Below are 16,592 nucleotides of genomic sequence, written 5' to 3' on the forward strand. Positions count from 1 at the left end.
TTATTATTATTATTATTATTATTATTATTATTATTATTATTATTATTATTATTATTATTATTATTATTATTATTATTATTATTATTATTATTATTATTATTATTATTATTATTATTATTATTATTATTATTATTATTATTATTATTATTATTATTATTATTATTATTATTATTATTATTATTATTATTATTATTATTATTATTATTATTATTATTATTATTATTATTATTATTATTATTATACTGATATTGCGTTATGGTTACTTTCCGACCGTCTAGGTATTTTTTTAATTACGAGGGCTCATATCCGGGATAACTAGACTCGTTGCAGTCAATAAATTCTCTGAAATCCATTGACGGTCGTAAATTTTAATTACTAATTCAGTGATTACATGGTCAGGGCTATAAATAATAACATACGGCAACGGCGAGCTTGTCGATGCGCCATCGCGCCATGGCTCGCATCGCGACTCTCTATTCGGTTTCAATGGTCCTGCAGGTTCCGGCTTCTGGGTGTTCACTTTACTGTACCACCGAAGCTTGTACATACGCTCAATTCATTTCAACCGATTACCTTCAAACATGGACACCCCTACCCCGGCTCATAGATTCCTAAAACTAAATTACCGCTCGCTCTATCCCGCACAACGTTATCCAAGTTCTACACACGGAAGGGAAATTCATTGTACGTAATTTCATTCGGTTTCAAAAACAGATCGAACAACGATAAGAGACTCGATGCAAAACTATCGTGTGAAACAAAAGAAATTATGCGATATAAGAAAAATGACACATTGCTATTAATGGTGGACAAAAATTGTCGTTGAAAATGTTATTGGCTACATTTCACTATTTTTTGTACATAACATTCATTCTTGTACAAAAATGGTAAGCGATTGGGATTCGATTTAAAATTAACGATTGTATCAGATATTTAAAACACAACTGAACCTCATCATTGTTTAAGCAACCTTGTCACCGTTGGGAGACGTCGTGTATTTTACAAGAATTTCTAATTTACCTTGAATAAGTTACCAAATTCCTGAGTACCTGTACATCGTCAGAAGTTGAAATCCCGATATAAATAGCACCCGGTAAATTCAAATCCTTGTATATCATGTGGCAACAGCAACATCAGCAGCAAACAATAGATAAGACGAGTGTCGTAATCGTAGCCTTTCAGCAAGGCTCTAATTTCCGATGAAATATGTTACCCTGCAAAGGTTCGTTTCTACAGGTTTATCTAACCTGTATTTAAACCAATGATACCGCGGATAGAGATACCGACCTCATAGATCACGATAATAAATGCTTTCGCCAACCGAAACGCAGCGTCTCGCATCTAAAATTACGGGTATAAAATGTTGTACCGAATATCGCATCTGATCGTTGATGGAAAGATCAAACATCAGTTTACCGCTCCGAGTTAACCGGACGTTCAATAATTTGAGTAGAACGGAAAAAGTGAACAGGTTACAAGAAATGCGTGGATAGTATGAGATATTGTAATTAGAGGCTGAAAATTTATTCAGTAGGATTATTATCGAAAGAGAAGGCGGGATAATTTGTTGGTAGAGCAAACCTTATTTTCATTCAAGTGAACGTATTATCTCCTAATCTCTGACACACCCGTAGCCCCGGGGTAAAGTAAAGTCTGGTTGATCGGCCATTAAATGCGATTATGTAGTGAAATACAGGGAGAGACCACCTCGCAAGTATCGTCGATATTTCGCCAACCACGGAGCTCCGAAACGACGGCCAATACTTGATCCGTCTCAAGCGGGCCTCGGGGCGCCTTTTACTGCTCTAAATACCGAGGTATAAAATTTGCGAACTTAACTGTCGAATAAGAGGAGAATTAGACACCCTTGCACCAGCGAATTGTGGCCGGATTTGCATATTTTTCGAGGGTCGACCAACCGTGGCCTTGCTAAAGATTACGCAAGGGGTGTATAGGACGTAACACGATTTATTTGCTCATTTCTTTTTTTCGCGTCTCCCCCATCAACTCGGGAAATCTAGTTTATATCAATTTTCCTCCGAGAATCTTGATGAATTAAAAAAAATCAAAGTAAATCAGACACTGCCGTATACGAGTTCTTTTACTCCCTGCATTTCGACACTACGATTTTATTGAAGAGCGTTAAAGGAGGCCTTTACATAGCGGATGGTGCCGTAAAAAGAACTCGGCTCATAAAGCTGCGAGTACAAACCTGCACTTCGCACGCTTGTAAGTAATCGACACGTCAAGAACCGAAAGATAAACTTAGATGATGTGTAAAACAAAAAGAGAATAATAATAAGACTGACAGAAACGTAAAGATTTTTTTGTCGTGGTAATTTCCTCCGAATTTTTATACTTTACCGATCCGTGATTATCGAGAGTGTTCCTCAAAAGCGAAAACGATCGATCGGGAAGCTCTTTCGAAGCCATCTCGTCGTCGTGAAATTCGCAACTTTCCAAGGGTCGAAGTATGAATTATACGAATGACGTGAAATTGGAGAACGAGATCGCGGTCTAAATTGAGATAAACGTTATTTTCAATTTCCCACCCTTAATTCAGGAGTTAAATTACCGCTTGATTCAAATTTGAAGCCGCGTCCCGGAGGGGTGGAATACTAGATAGAGATCGGTACCTAGCCTGCACTCGTTTACCTGGAAAGTGCAATTTAGCTCAGTTGGAGGTTTGGAGAAGCTGCCAGAGTATCCGAGAGCCAGTGACTAGAAGTGCCATTCGACCGGCGAACAATCACCCACAAATCTTCCTCTCGACGATTGCGGGAAACAATCGGCAACTGGGCCAATGGTTAAACCCTCCAGTCTAAACTCCCGGTAAGGTCTGGATCTCTACCCTGTGCAGTATCGCGGTATGAGCCAAACCATCCTGGCCGCGAGGTTAATTAAATTTAGGAGGAATTCGGGCGAAATTCTACGTCCGGCTATAGATTTCACCAACAAATATCTTACCTTGGTCTGCACGCTCGGAACTTCAAAGTCAAGCCGATCACCGCATTTCGATTTCCGACTGACGAAAATCCCGGCGAATATACGAACCTTCGTATCTTCGACCGCCATCGATCTCTCTACGTTCGACAATTTGCAAAGCTCATCTTTTTTTCCGACAATGACAATATTTTCCCAGAGCCCTGCGACCGGTTTACGTTAAACCGCTTCTATGACGCGCACGCTAAGCCCCGTGTTTTAGTATAGTCGTTTCTAGGAAGGTACCGTCACAGTTCTTGGTTAGTAGAGGTTACTACCGGTCCTAGGTATTCTCCAATGGTATGGGAAGGCAGCCTGGAATCCCCTATAAACTCCGGAATCCCGTTTAAAACATAAGAGTCCCTCGGGAGCGGCACATCTCCGGGTTACGTCCTTCCATTGTCCCTTCGTACACCCCGAGCTGAGTTCGACTGCGGTATTTAAGAATTTTCACGCTGCTATCCTTGCCTTGATCCGAAAACTATTTCGTTGGAGGTGGAGACACGCGTGAATTTTATACTCGCGACCCGCAAATGAATGAGAATTAATTAGACCAAGTGATTTCAGTTTGATTTATTGACAAATCGATACAGCGATGTTTGGAAATGAACAAATTTCTACGAAGTTGAACGTGAACCAGCTTTGAGTATGCAAGCTCATACGTGTAAGGATATAGAAAATAGTCGAAGAACGATAGCGAAACTGTGCAGAATATTTGATAACGTGGATACCGTAAAGAATTTCATGAGAAAAATTATAACCTGTCTGGCTCGGTGATATTTCTTCAAGATTTGCATATTCACAAGATTGGATACCTGCAAGTGTGTAAACGTATACGAAACAGTTTATGCCTTTCTTGAGATGGATTTAAACGCTATCTCTCTGCGAGCGTTGATATAATACTCCGGAAGTCAGTGTACGCGGAGCGTTTCAGGTGCAGATAGAAGTGGATTGTTCGAAATAATCACCACTCAGCGAAAATCGCGAAGGATAATACGATAGAAGGCTCGGTGAAACCGTTCGGAAATAAATATATGTATTCAGACGATTTGTTGACGGACGAAATTGGTGTATTTTACTTCTGACGTCCCGTTTCCTATATCAGATACTTACGGTTAAAACATAATTCAGGAGCTTGACGGTAATAACGGTTAATTTTGATCCGTCTACAGGACCTCCTTTCACACTTTAGTCTTGAGCCCCAAAATAGTTTCCAAGGTATTCTGATAACGGGATTGAACACGAAAGGTGCATTTAACTTTCGCAATTATATTTCGAAACTGATGGTTTCTTAAACGACAAGTGCGAAGCTCGGCTCGGGATCGACGCAAATTGAATAATATTTCGGCTTTCAAGTTTTCCCCGAGTTTATAATCCTTTCCGTGATATTTCGGTACAAGCGTCGTCCAAAATCAATTCAAAGTTTGAATCTTTCTGTGTTGTAAAATAATCATTCGCACTTTTTCAACGGAATAATCATGCCCGATGGACGGTGTCGACTGAGAAAAAAATCAATTTTCTTCCGTTACACCGTGAAAAGTAAGATATTAATATCTAATGCAGAATAGAACTACGTAGGGCTCGATGTTGAAAAGTTGTCGGTCGAAATATTTTGGTTAAGAGGAAAATTTCAGCCGATTCCGCGAACTACCGGGAGTTACTGTTTAACTATTTCACCTACCCAAATCACGCGTCGTAACAGTTTGAAAGGCGTATATCTCCGAGCAGGGCGAGAGATATAACGGGTAGAATCGTTTGTTACCCTCCTGTCAACCACATCGTATCCTAATACCCACACACAGTGGGAGAAAGCCGTTGTATACGTCAAGAGTTAACCGCAACACGGCTGTCCGAGCATTTCAGTTCCAGAACTTAATTTAACGGCTGATAATCGAGGTGATCTCTCACTGACGTGTCGCGTCATAGTTCCACGTTCGAGAAAACCCTTTTCCTTTCACTCCTTACTTCAATCCAAGCGGTGTTCTTTGCATCGAACCCTTTGCGAACGAGCAGAGAATTCCCTCCCGCCCTCTATTCTCATTTATTTATTTTCATGTTCCTTCCATTAGCGAGAAGGTGGATACCGAATTTTTTTCCACCCTCCACTCAGGCGGTGCTTCGCCCTTCTGCTGGCGAAAAGTTGGATGGCGGGCGCAGCCGGCCGTCTATCAGCACCGGCATTGACTACTTGCGGTTTTCCAGTCTGCCTGTTTTCGTCCTGGGGTGAGTAAGTGCGCTGCAGATTTAAAAATTCAATATCTCGACCCTAGACCGTCTTTGGCTGCCCGATGACAAATTTTTTCCCTTACCTCTTTCTCTCTATCTCTATCTCTCATATTTTGTACATCTTGTAGCCATTATTGCTACGCATTTGTTGAACTACGGGCATTAAGAAACCTTTATCAATTAATCAATCAATCAATAAATCGATCTCTCTCTCTCTCTCTCTCTCTCTCACTTTATCTTCACTTTTCATCCTTGCAAAAATCATACATTTTTCCATCGACGTCAGCGGGTGAACGTGGCATTTCCATCGGAACCAAAACGTGGCAAATTAGCACTGTCACTAACGTTAGTGACATTCTCTGCAACTTTTTCGTCCACTCTTTCCTTTCACCGCGCTTACAGAGAGCCTGAATATTAGATGTAAAAATCGGGTCCGTGGGTTTCCTGCAGCGTAGCAGCGAGCTACTCTCGACGAGGCATTAAAAACCCGGCATTGTCTTGAGGGCCATTAGCCATGCCTTGTGATGATAATGGGACTTTGAAGTCCTCTATGGTTGGTTACCTGCCCCCATAACTTCACTTATATGCTTGTACCTCGGGGGAATTGAAACCAGCCCCCGAATGCTCGAGGCAGAACTGAATACCACCCGTCAATATCCGCAACCTCCACCAAAGGCATCTGCCTCGATATGCGGCAAGTAGAAACGAATATACAATATGCATGTACAATATTATATCCGCAACGTCGGCATTTGTACCTATAATTATAAAAGCTAATCGCAACAGCGAGAAACCGCTGAATTTATGCATCGAACGAGACAAAATAAATTAAATTTCAAACAGAGACAAGGAAAAAAAAATGAAAAATCTGGTGCTGAATTGTAAATCGCGTTTGAATAACATCAAGGGTGAAAAAAACAGAATAAATTCTTTTCAGAGCTGGCGGGTTTAGAGGAGAATTTTTATTTCTAAATTTACCATTTTCTTCTACTGTTTTTTGCTGTTGTTCTTATTTTTGTTTTTATTTATTTTATTTTATTTTTTTTTATCATTTTTATAAATCCCCCCCAACGTTTCGTCGTACGCCACCTGCGTTTTCCTTATCGCCTCGTCCGTATATACGACCAGGGGTGTAACACGCTCGTCAGAGTGATGGATTACATCACGTGATCCCTTATTCCCTAACTTCTCTTCGTTCTCTATTTCTCTCTCGCCGTTCACCTCCATCCTGCCGCCCCCCGCCTCCTCTATTACACCAAATACATCGTACAGTTTACCCGACGTGTGTAGCTGTGGGTGGTTATATCCACTCTTCGTGATAATTAATTAATGGAATTGCCCCGCGCATCAATTCAATCTTGATTCATGAAAAAATTCCGGGTTCACACGAAGGAGTTTGAATTTTTTATAAAACGTCAGCATCTCGCGTGAACAATTAAATTCATCAATGCAAACATCGTACAATGCGTTTAGATGTCTTTAGCATACACCAATTTTAACGCAATACAATTGTCTGACGTAATTTAATCCGATTGTGGGAAAAATAGTTTCCGGTTGAAATGAAAGTAGATATAAGCGAGATCACCGACTGTTTCTAAACGACAAACTTCCATTCCCGCGATCATTTACGTACAACATATACATGTATATTGTATATTATACAATACGTATACAAATTAATATCTGTGGGCTAGTCATCGTTCATCGGGATTAGGGGCGTTGGCGGACGGATGTGACGTCAGCTTGCGGCGCCACGAGCCCTCGGGGCTCGCCTTGATAAATGGAAGAAAGCAATTAAATACCCCCCTTCCGCACAATATACGAAAAATGCCTATTGTCTTTATTGTTCAAGGCTCAATTGACCGGTTCCGTCCCTAAATCAAACCCGCCGCGATCCGTTTCGTCGGATATGCGATAACTGGTTTTATCAATTGAACAATTATTGTATTTTGTTTGTTTATACCTACGTGTTCATTTCCTTATTTGCCTGAGAGATGTGCCGTTTGAACGGGATTCCACTAAATGGATTATATGTATCATATATTTAGCAGAACGTTACAAGTAGCGGATTTATTGAGGAAATGAAGGGAACAGCTGTGGTGTTCGTGAAATTCATAAATTACCCTCTCGGTCTTCCTCGTTCTAGCATCATTCTTCATTATCGAAGAACCGTTTCGCTTTTTAATTTCCTTTCCTACACCGACTTCCTTAATCTGGCTCCATCCAAACTATTCACGAACAACCGAGCAGTGGCTACAACTCCTTAGGGCAGGATATTATAAAGGCGATTCTTTCTACAAGTCACACCTTTTAATCGTTTCATACGGCTATTCGAACTCGGTATCTTTTCTCGCTCTGCATCATCGCCGGTTCAGAATTATTATCCATTATGGTGGAAGAAAACGAGAAAAAGAACATGCGAGAGATTCGTGCAAGAATGAAAAAGCAACGAAACCGAGGTGAAAAAATTTTAGAAACCAGGCGCAACCTGGTGACGTAAATTTTTACATCTGTTTTGCAATTATATTACAAGGACACACTTAACATATAAGTAAGTCAAGGCGAGGGGACAGCAATTTTTTTTTCTCCATCTATGTTTCCCCCAGCACGATTTATATTCCCTGAAAAAGTCTTATTTTTTATGCAATCGCGATACAAGCAGAATATCTCAAGTTTGAGAAGGCGAAGGAGAAAGACGAGGCGGGTCTCGATCCTTGCCTGTATTATACATATACACACGTACTCACTTTTGGGTATAACGGGTATAAATGTACGAGGGAGTTCTTGATTTTTATTCAAGACGATAAAAGCCCTGGCAATGAACCTGGAAAGCCTCTTTTAAAAAACGGCAGCCTTCCGATAACCTTAGCAAATACTTACATTCGTTTCTCACTTTTCAATTCAAGTGCTCGAAAATGAATGCACCACTTTCTCACCTCCCCGAGATGTCTCAAGGAACACTCAGGCACTCGAGGCACGTGACCTCTGCGAACTGAAAATTGATCGGAAAACCGATTCCCACTCACCTCGGCAAATACGCCTCAATATAAGAATATACCTATATACTACCACGTTGTCTGTAACGCCGGGTTCTAAAACAGCCCGCCGAGTATCCGGCCGAAATTTTTCTCATTTCAAAAATCCCAGTAGCTAAAACAAAGCCCAGGGATAAGTTAAACCTCTAAAATTCACGGGCCGACCACTTTTTGCATCACGAGGCGGCGTTATCGTTTCGGTGAACTTCACCGTATTCGCATAATCAAGGTTTAACAAGCTCGATTTTCGTCGTGAGTCTGGTAATCGCCTATTCTCAAAACCCGATGTCGGGTACACGTTCCGAAACCACTCCCGAAAGCGCAATGAGCATAATTCTCCAACTTTATTTTTATGTCCCGTTGTATAAACGTTTTTGTATCAACCGAATAACACACGCGAGACTGCACGTTCGGAGTATCGCGTTATACGTTGAATATCCTACGTGCTTAACACGTTGAGCGCCATGTCAGCCATCGGTGGCTGACACTAGACTTTCCGTTTAGGCCGCGTCAGCCATCGGTGGCTGAGAACGGCGCGCGTGGCCTGAACGGGATTGTCTTAGAAATACGCGTGGCGCCCAACGTGTTAAGAAACTAATAATATACTTATCCGGCAAAGAATCCAGCGACAGAGTTTGTCGTGTCAAGGTTCCTCGGAAATTTCACAAGCTTGGTAAAAGATTCCTCTAGCCGAGAAGTATACGTCAGACACGAAATATTTTTGTCAAAGATCGAAATTCTTCTCGTTTTTCTCTCCGTCGAAATGTACGGAGTAAATTTGAACAATTTATTCCGCCAATCACAAACGCCACTCACTTGTCATTGCAAAGTTCGAATTTATGAAACATCCAACATCCAAATCGCTCTTCGTTAAATCAAATGGTATTTGAACAGTAATATTTCTTTATCACTTAGCTGGACGGGAAAATTCTTGATTGACAATGAGCCGGTTTAGAGCCCCTGTGAGGTGAGAACAGATGAGACTTGATACGGGGCAAGGTAAAGACGTATAGCTGTGCATAAGACTTTGAAATACATGCCGACGTATATATCGTGGGTAAATTGAAGCTGTCAGGTAGCGAACGCGGTGAACAAAGAATACTAATCCGTATTCTAAGGTGCGCTGGAGTATCAAAGAATGTAAGGAGAATCCGAAAGTTATCTCGGGTAAAGAGAGGGGGCGAAGAGAAGAGAAGAGAAGAGAAGAAAACTCCCGCTGAAGGGCTAATGAAATTAAAGGATGATTAAAAAGTTCCCGCGGATTCATCTCTGGTTAAAACAGAGACGTAAGAATACATATTAACTTTGTTTCGAATTGAAAGAAGACGCGGAAGAGCTTGGAACCGTGGATTAAGTGAATTACACATTTTTCGATTTCGATTGTAAATTAAATCACGGATAAAAGTATAAGATTCCTCGGCAATTCCGTGTAGTTGAGTAAATCAATGACGTATTGAAACATCTTGGATGAATATACGCGGATTAAAGCATTTACAATATCTTTGATGTCTTTGTAATTTACGCCGACTAAGTGTGTTTGGAAGCGAAACGTTCAACTTTTTAATGAACAAAGTTACCGAGAGTGATCTTAGACGCTGGCTTTATAAGCGTTACTTATAAAAATCGCAAAATTGCTCTACAAAAAAAGTTGAATGGCATATTGTGATACGCAAAAAGGGAGAGTATGAATAGCGCATCGTTTTCCTACTACAAGGCTGTGGTAGTTTTGTTATTGACTGTAATTACGAACCTATGGAGGGGGGGGGGGAGGGGGTGAACAAACTCGGAAGTACAAACAACTAGCTAATTACTAAGCGTTGCAAAAGACTTACCAGTCGCTGGATTCAGGTGAGACTCGGCGAAATGATGCGGGTGACGGATGTGACGTCATCAATACCGGAGAGATGTCGGTGAGGTGGTCGAACTACAAGGATTCTGAAAAATTCCGGAATCAATTATTCGACACGCTGTATAGATGTAACTTTGCTAGAATGAGCGCACAAATTTCGTGGTATTTCTTTAAATACTGTTCCTGGGATATTTTACTCTTTATTTTTTCTCTGAATTTCTGTGGAATCGCTTGATTATAAGATGACAACCCTAGTAATCTGCAAGTTTTCAATAAATGCCAATCTCCGACAGTAGAGAAAATGATATCCCTTAATAACAAAAAAGACGACGAAGGTACCGATTCATTTCTCTGCCTTACTTAACGGAGTCCAAAACTTTGGATGGGATGTCTGGATTAAATGACGTATTAATTTGTCATCTAAGTGAAACGTTGGATCCCGAAACATGTTACGCCAGGGATAGTTACGTGGCTGATGGTAGCGTAAGAGGTAAAAGAAGAGAGTAAAGAAAAGCAATAAAAAGTAATATTCCTGAATGAGAAAGTGCACGCATCGTTCTCTCACGGCTCTGCAGGCTGATCCTTATATTTTTCCTCTCCTCGTCTTTTCGCCTCCACTCGATGAAGCTTGTTTTTCGTAAATGGCCAAAGTTCGGCTCGCCCACCAATGCGAGACCCTACCCGATAGGCGACTATTACGGGAGCACGTGACGCAAAGAAATCGAATCCGAACCCGCTATTCGCAGGCCAACAATAACCCAAGCCGCTATGGCGAAACGGCCCCTTCACTCCGCAGAGAGTCACTTTCAGGTACCTACGGTGCAAGTGCAGGGATTAAATTCGTCCGAGATTTCTATCCGCGATTCGATACACGCAAAAGTTTCACCACGGAATACAAATTCTTCCCACGGCAAAGCGAACTCTCTCATTTCAACTTTCACGGATGAATCGTATCAACTTTTTACCCACTCAGGTACAGTAGAGCGAGCTTGCGGAGCTTTACCGCAAAGGAGTAACGCAAGCAGGAAGGCTCCTCAACTCCAGGGTTGCGTAGCCTGGAAATTCTTGATAGCAAATTGCTGACGGCGACGGTTTGCGTGTCGCTCGCGCTTCCTCGCTTATATTTCGCCTCGCAAATCACTGCTAATGGGCCGCTCCCCTCGGTCTCGGTGTTTCGTCAACCACGGCTATTAATTGTCTCTACGCACTCCACTGTTAATTACCACTATTTTATCCCTTTCTCTGGGCACGTACCTACGCGCTGTGGGGATGGGAATGTGTGGGTTTTTCACGACCCCTCCAAATCACCCAAACTTTTTATTTCCAACTGTCTGGTAAAGAAACGAAGCATGGTTTTCGGGCAGTCGATAATTTAGATGGAATTTCAAAATCGCCACCAGCATTGGCTGTGACTTGAAAATTACGCTACTACCAATTGTCTCGCGATGATGAGTTTCAAAACAGTCCACCGTCTCAGGCTGAATAAAGACGCATAGAGGACTGGGGATTGAAATGAAGTTGGAAAAATTGTTCGCTCTCGCGTCCCGCGTATCGTATACATCCCGTTGCCAGTTTCAGGAGTATGCATGCATATACCTGTACACACATACGCGTATGCCGAAGACTGTGTCTTGAAGGGAAGGGTGGCGAAGGGAGGCGAAGCGAGGCAGAGTGAAAACAGATTCGAGGATGGAGCTGGCTTTGATATGCAGATTTCGCACGCATCGCTGCATCAAGGCTGGCTGACACAACCTCGACTAATGCGTCCCTCCCCCACGGATACATATGTATACCGTATACGTAACGAGAGGTAAAGAGCTTTGTAACATCTCTCGCAGATATTCCGACAGGCGGCAATATATGCTTCGATAATGCCAATAACGATATTGTCGTCTGCAGGCGCAGACTTTCCATGAACCCAGCAATAAGATACATACGTATATATGCATTGTTGCCACGGGCGCGAAATGAAACTTGGAAAATACAGTAGAGAACGTACGAGAAGTGAAAAAGCTTTCGCTAATATTGAAAACTCGATGCTGAAAATGGTAAAGTGGAATCACCACGCAGGCAGACGACAAGTGTAAGCTGATAATTGTCACGGACGCAAATATATTATTCAAGGGGAGACGTGACGATTGTTTATGCGCAGACTTCGTAGTTGAGCTAATTTTAATTCCAGAGAGTAACGAACAAAGGAATAGATTAAACATTGTTTGGTCTATTTGCTCGCTCTGATTCTCGGCGAAGTGTTGCGAGGAGAGAGAGAGAGAGAGAGAGAGAGAGAGAGAGAGAGTGAGAGAGACCGCTCTCGTATAATCAAACTGAACAGTTCCTTGCAAAGGATTGGGGGAAACTGACGTAAACACATTTCGCCCGCAGTTCAGCTCCGACGCGTCGCTGCTGCAGCAAGCTTGCAGACTTTGCTGCTTCCCAACCCTGGTTCCAAATGGAAACTGCTGCACTTGTGTATCTGCAACACTGCACACAGTGACGTTTGATCACGGGCTCACACACGATACCCGTATAACAAAGGCTGCAACGATCATCTCTCGCCTTAACTAGGAAACGGAATTGTCATCCATATTCATGAAACCGCGAATGGATGGTACGTCGCACATGTTATACGAGTTCTCGACGCTGCGGACCGTTTTTGCGATATAACGATGGCCGAAAAATCTCACCTTGTTATTTATTTTGCGAAGAGAAGATATTGCGTGCCTAGATTTTTCACCCTCCCCGGCAAAATATACAAATATCATGTGAGTCGTACGCACGTGTTCATATGCCGGTTTATACGCGTTGCGCAGTTCAGTCGTTGTACAAACAAGGTATGGCTTTCCGTGTTGCGCTCCAGGTTGAATCCTTCTCCACGCAAACCCTCCATTAACTTTGACAAGGTTAATTAACGTACAATCAACGGGAGACCACAATCGAGTTACCGCACCTAAAACACAACCCTGCATTGCGCAATCGCGGCTCGTAATCAACGGAGACAAATTGCGCCATAAAAATTCCTGATCAAGGTATTAACGGCTAGCTCCGATATATACAGGCAAACTTGGAACTGCGAGTAAGCCCTTCGGAAAATCTTCTCGTCTCCTCCAGGGAATTACGTCCCAAGCTATGACTATATTTTTTTTTTTTTACATCTACCGCATCGAATTTTTCTTGATGATAATTATCGTACGAAGCTTGCGGGATAAACTCGGCGTGACAACAATTATCAGGGAAAATAAAAGTTCAACGTTATTTAACTCGCCTGCAGAGGTATACTTGTGAAATACTCACATCTCTCGGGGTTCTGCGAGAGTATCGGGTACATGAAACATACGCGTGTACCAACATGTTTGAATTCTGAGATAGCCAAAAAGTAAAGTGAATAAAGTATTTCGGAGAATGCTGATACGTACAAGGGGAGAATAGATGAAAAGGCGGCGTCATATTGGTGTCGAGTGATTTACGACCCTGCGCAAAAGACTTTAGTCCGTAGTCTGCACAATGTACCGCATTCCTCTTTGAGGTATGTACTTTCAAATTATACGACCTGCGAAGTGCCACTGTTTCGAGCACGATTCTCCGAGATTATAAAGGAGGCAGCGCAGGTAGGCACTCAAGCACGGAATTCAGCCAGGATAAACAAGAAACACGCGTCGTATCTCCGCGCGATTCGTTTTACTACGTAGCCAAAATTAAACCAGAAATTCTGGTAGTGGGACATCAAAGCGAGGTGAAAAAAGAAATTCCACAATGTTTCCAAATTTCGAGGCAAGGGTTTCGTTTCGACTTATCATCATCATTATTATTATTATTATTATTAATATAATAATAATAATAATTATTATTATTATTATTATTATTATTATTATTATCATCATCATCATCATCATTATCATTATAATCATCATTGTTATTATTTCCTTCTTATCCCTTCTCCGACTTCTTGTTACTTTGAACACAATTCTTGCATTATTTTAATGAAACTTTTATTTCCACACTCAACCCACTTTGTGGCACGAATTAATAATAATTCTCGGGGGGGTGGGGAGAGGCGAAAGGGCAGGCGAGGCTGGCCGTTCAGTTTGCGGACACAGAGCTTTAGCACCGGGTGAGTTTGAGTGTGACGCGTGCATTAAGCTCGCGGTAATATAGTTACCTGTGCGCTATACGCATCGTCGAAACGGGTGAAACCAAGGGATTAGCAAAGTACCTACTCGCGCTGCTCTCGACCAGAGCCTCGGCCTTCGCCATTACGTGTATATGATATCTACTTTACGGACCGAGCACGGGCGGGAATTGAATTTTCCAACGTTGTACGAACACATACCGAAGATACGAACGTACGTACGTGCAAAGATACCGTAACGCTCTTCGAACCGCTGGCCGGGTCAGCAACCCAAAGCACGTAAGACTCGCCGCGGTCAGCGGACACGCAGCTTGCAGGGTTCAACTTGCACGCCATGCGTTTTAATCAAAATTTCACACTTTCGTCTTTTCCGTTTACACGAGGCGAATTTTTCACATTCGTTTTTACAATAATCAATTTCTAAAACCGAGTTGTGGAACGAAGGAAGGAGGGAGGGTTACGTTTTCATGCGTCAGGACCCCCCTTCGGAGATCGTGGAAGTTGTTGATTCGTTTAAAAATATTTTCGAATTCAGGGTGATAATGGTTTTGGAAATTTTACGATTCATTGAATTCAGAGGAATCGTTCAAGTTCAGTCGTTTGTTCACTGTTCTCAATTCTAACTACACGGAGACTTTTTCAAACGCTTAGCAAGATCCTGCCAATAAATCAAACCCTCTAAAGAATAGGAAAAACATCTAAGAAATCATCGACTTTCCAAAAGTTTACCAATGTTTAAAAAGTTTAACATTTCGTCGAACCAGATGACAGCGTCGTTTTGGTAAAAAAGTTGACGAATGACAAATTGATTTCACAACCAAGTATCGCGACACAAGAGAAACACCGTCGCCAATTCGAAGATGAGAATCTTTCGCTTACAGCAACTTTTTCCCTAACGACGAACCACGCAAATCTTCTAAAGATAGTAGAATAATTGTAACAATAATAAAATTGATATATTCCGACAGACCATAATGGCACGGAAAGGAAAATAATGCACAGCTGATTCGATAAATCTCCATTTAACCCTTTTTACGCTTCGCTCTTCCGTCGTGTCCGCAGTGACCTGAGAATAATTCTGGCGAAAGTTCCAGCAGGGGTACCGCGTCGTTTAGAAGGGCGCCGGTTGCCCCTAATCAGCGTCACACTAAAGTCTTGGCCATTAGATCAAAGTTGAGGATTTAGCCGAGGCTTTACTTTAATCCAAGCTTTGTGAGAGGTAAATAGAGCTGCTCAGGAGCAGCGTAGACGAAAAACCGGTATAGTCACACTTGAAGCGAGCTGCAGGCCGCCCGGAAATTCCTGTCCGCAAACACGTCGAGCCCGTATACCATATATGGGTGATCCCCGAAATTCCACGAAATTCCCCGAAATCCCCAAAGTGGTGGGTGCCGTTCGTAGTAATTGCACATTGCGAAGCTGCGATTGTCACTCACGTCCGCATAAAATGCAAAGACACCTACTTGCGTATTTAGAAAAATATTGGTCTTGCGATTTCCGCCGCGTGAATTCGTCGGATTTTTTCGCGAATCTTGGACGCGGAATTGAGACGCGGGCTTACTCGGGTTAATTTAAATTCAGCCCGACGCGAACCCGCCTATTGCGTAGGACGTTTTGCGACTGCTGCTCGGTCGGTTCGTTCGACGCGGAGAAATTTCGAGGCCGGGGAAAATTCGCAGACGGCGAAGGCGCGTTATGCGGAAACCATCGTCCCTTCGAGCGGGGTTCGCCTGCAGGCGGTATACAGTCTACATTCGTATTTACAGCCGGCGAATCTATTGTCTCAGGGTGGTTTTAGGTTCGACGTGCCGTGCCGGGTGTGTAAGGTGATTTTTAAAAGAATAATCAAGTCCCGAGGAAAAGTTGCGACTGAAAATAATCTTGACGACGCGAATAAGAGAGGGTGAAAAATAAGAATACCCCGGTGGGAAATTACTTTCCCGTAGGAAAACGCGAGGGAACTCCGAGCAACGGTGCAACTTTGTCAGTATATAATCGGCCCGTCGAATGGACCAACTGTTCTAAACAGATGTCCATATATTTCAGCCCGTGACTTCATAAAACAAACGTTCCTGCGGTTATTTATGATAAATAGATTCGTAGATTGGGAGCGCCGGGACGTTTGCCATTGATTAAACGCTTTCTTGTTTTGATTAATGAACGATATTTTCACCCCGCTTGCAGCTACGATCTGGCTTACGGTTCGATCATAAATGTGACGGGATCGTAATATCGCCCTTCCTGGCGATGCATTTACACGGTATTGAAATCATAATTCTTTCAAACGATAACTTCGTTTGTTATTCCAAAAAATCTAAAGACTCTTTCCAGCTACCCTCAAACTTTGAAAGACAAAGTACGTCATTAGGATGAC

General features: G+C 42.3%; 1 protein-coding gene across 1 annotated transcript in view; it reads right to left on the minus strand.

The window, feature by feature from the left end:
- Positions 1 to 10,100, minus strand: part of LOC124298734 (leucine-rich repeats and immunoglobulin-like domains protein 1) — a 305,656-nt gene extending 295,556 nt beyond the window's left edge. Inside the window, exon 1 of the mRNA XM_046751149.1 lies at positions 10,076 to 10,100. The gene's annotated coding sequence lies outside the window, so the exon portion shown is untranslated. The remainder of the gene's footprint in view (positions 1 to 10,075) is intronic.
- Positions 10,101 to 16,592: the final 6,492 nt, after the last annotated feature.

Source organism: Neodiprion virginianus, chromosome 2 (genome assembly GCF_021901495.1).
Source record: "Neodiprion virginianus isolate iyNeoVirg1 chromosome 2, iyNeoVirg1.1, whole genome shotgun sequence".
Lineage (NCBI taxonomy): Eukaryota > Metazoa > Arthropoda > Insecta > Hymenoptera > Diprionidae > Neodiprion > Neodiprion virginianus.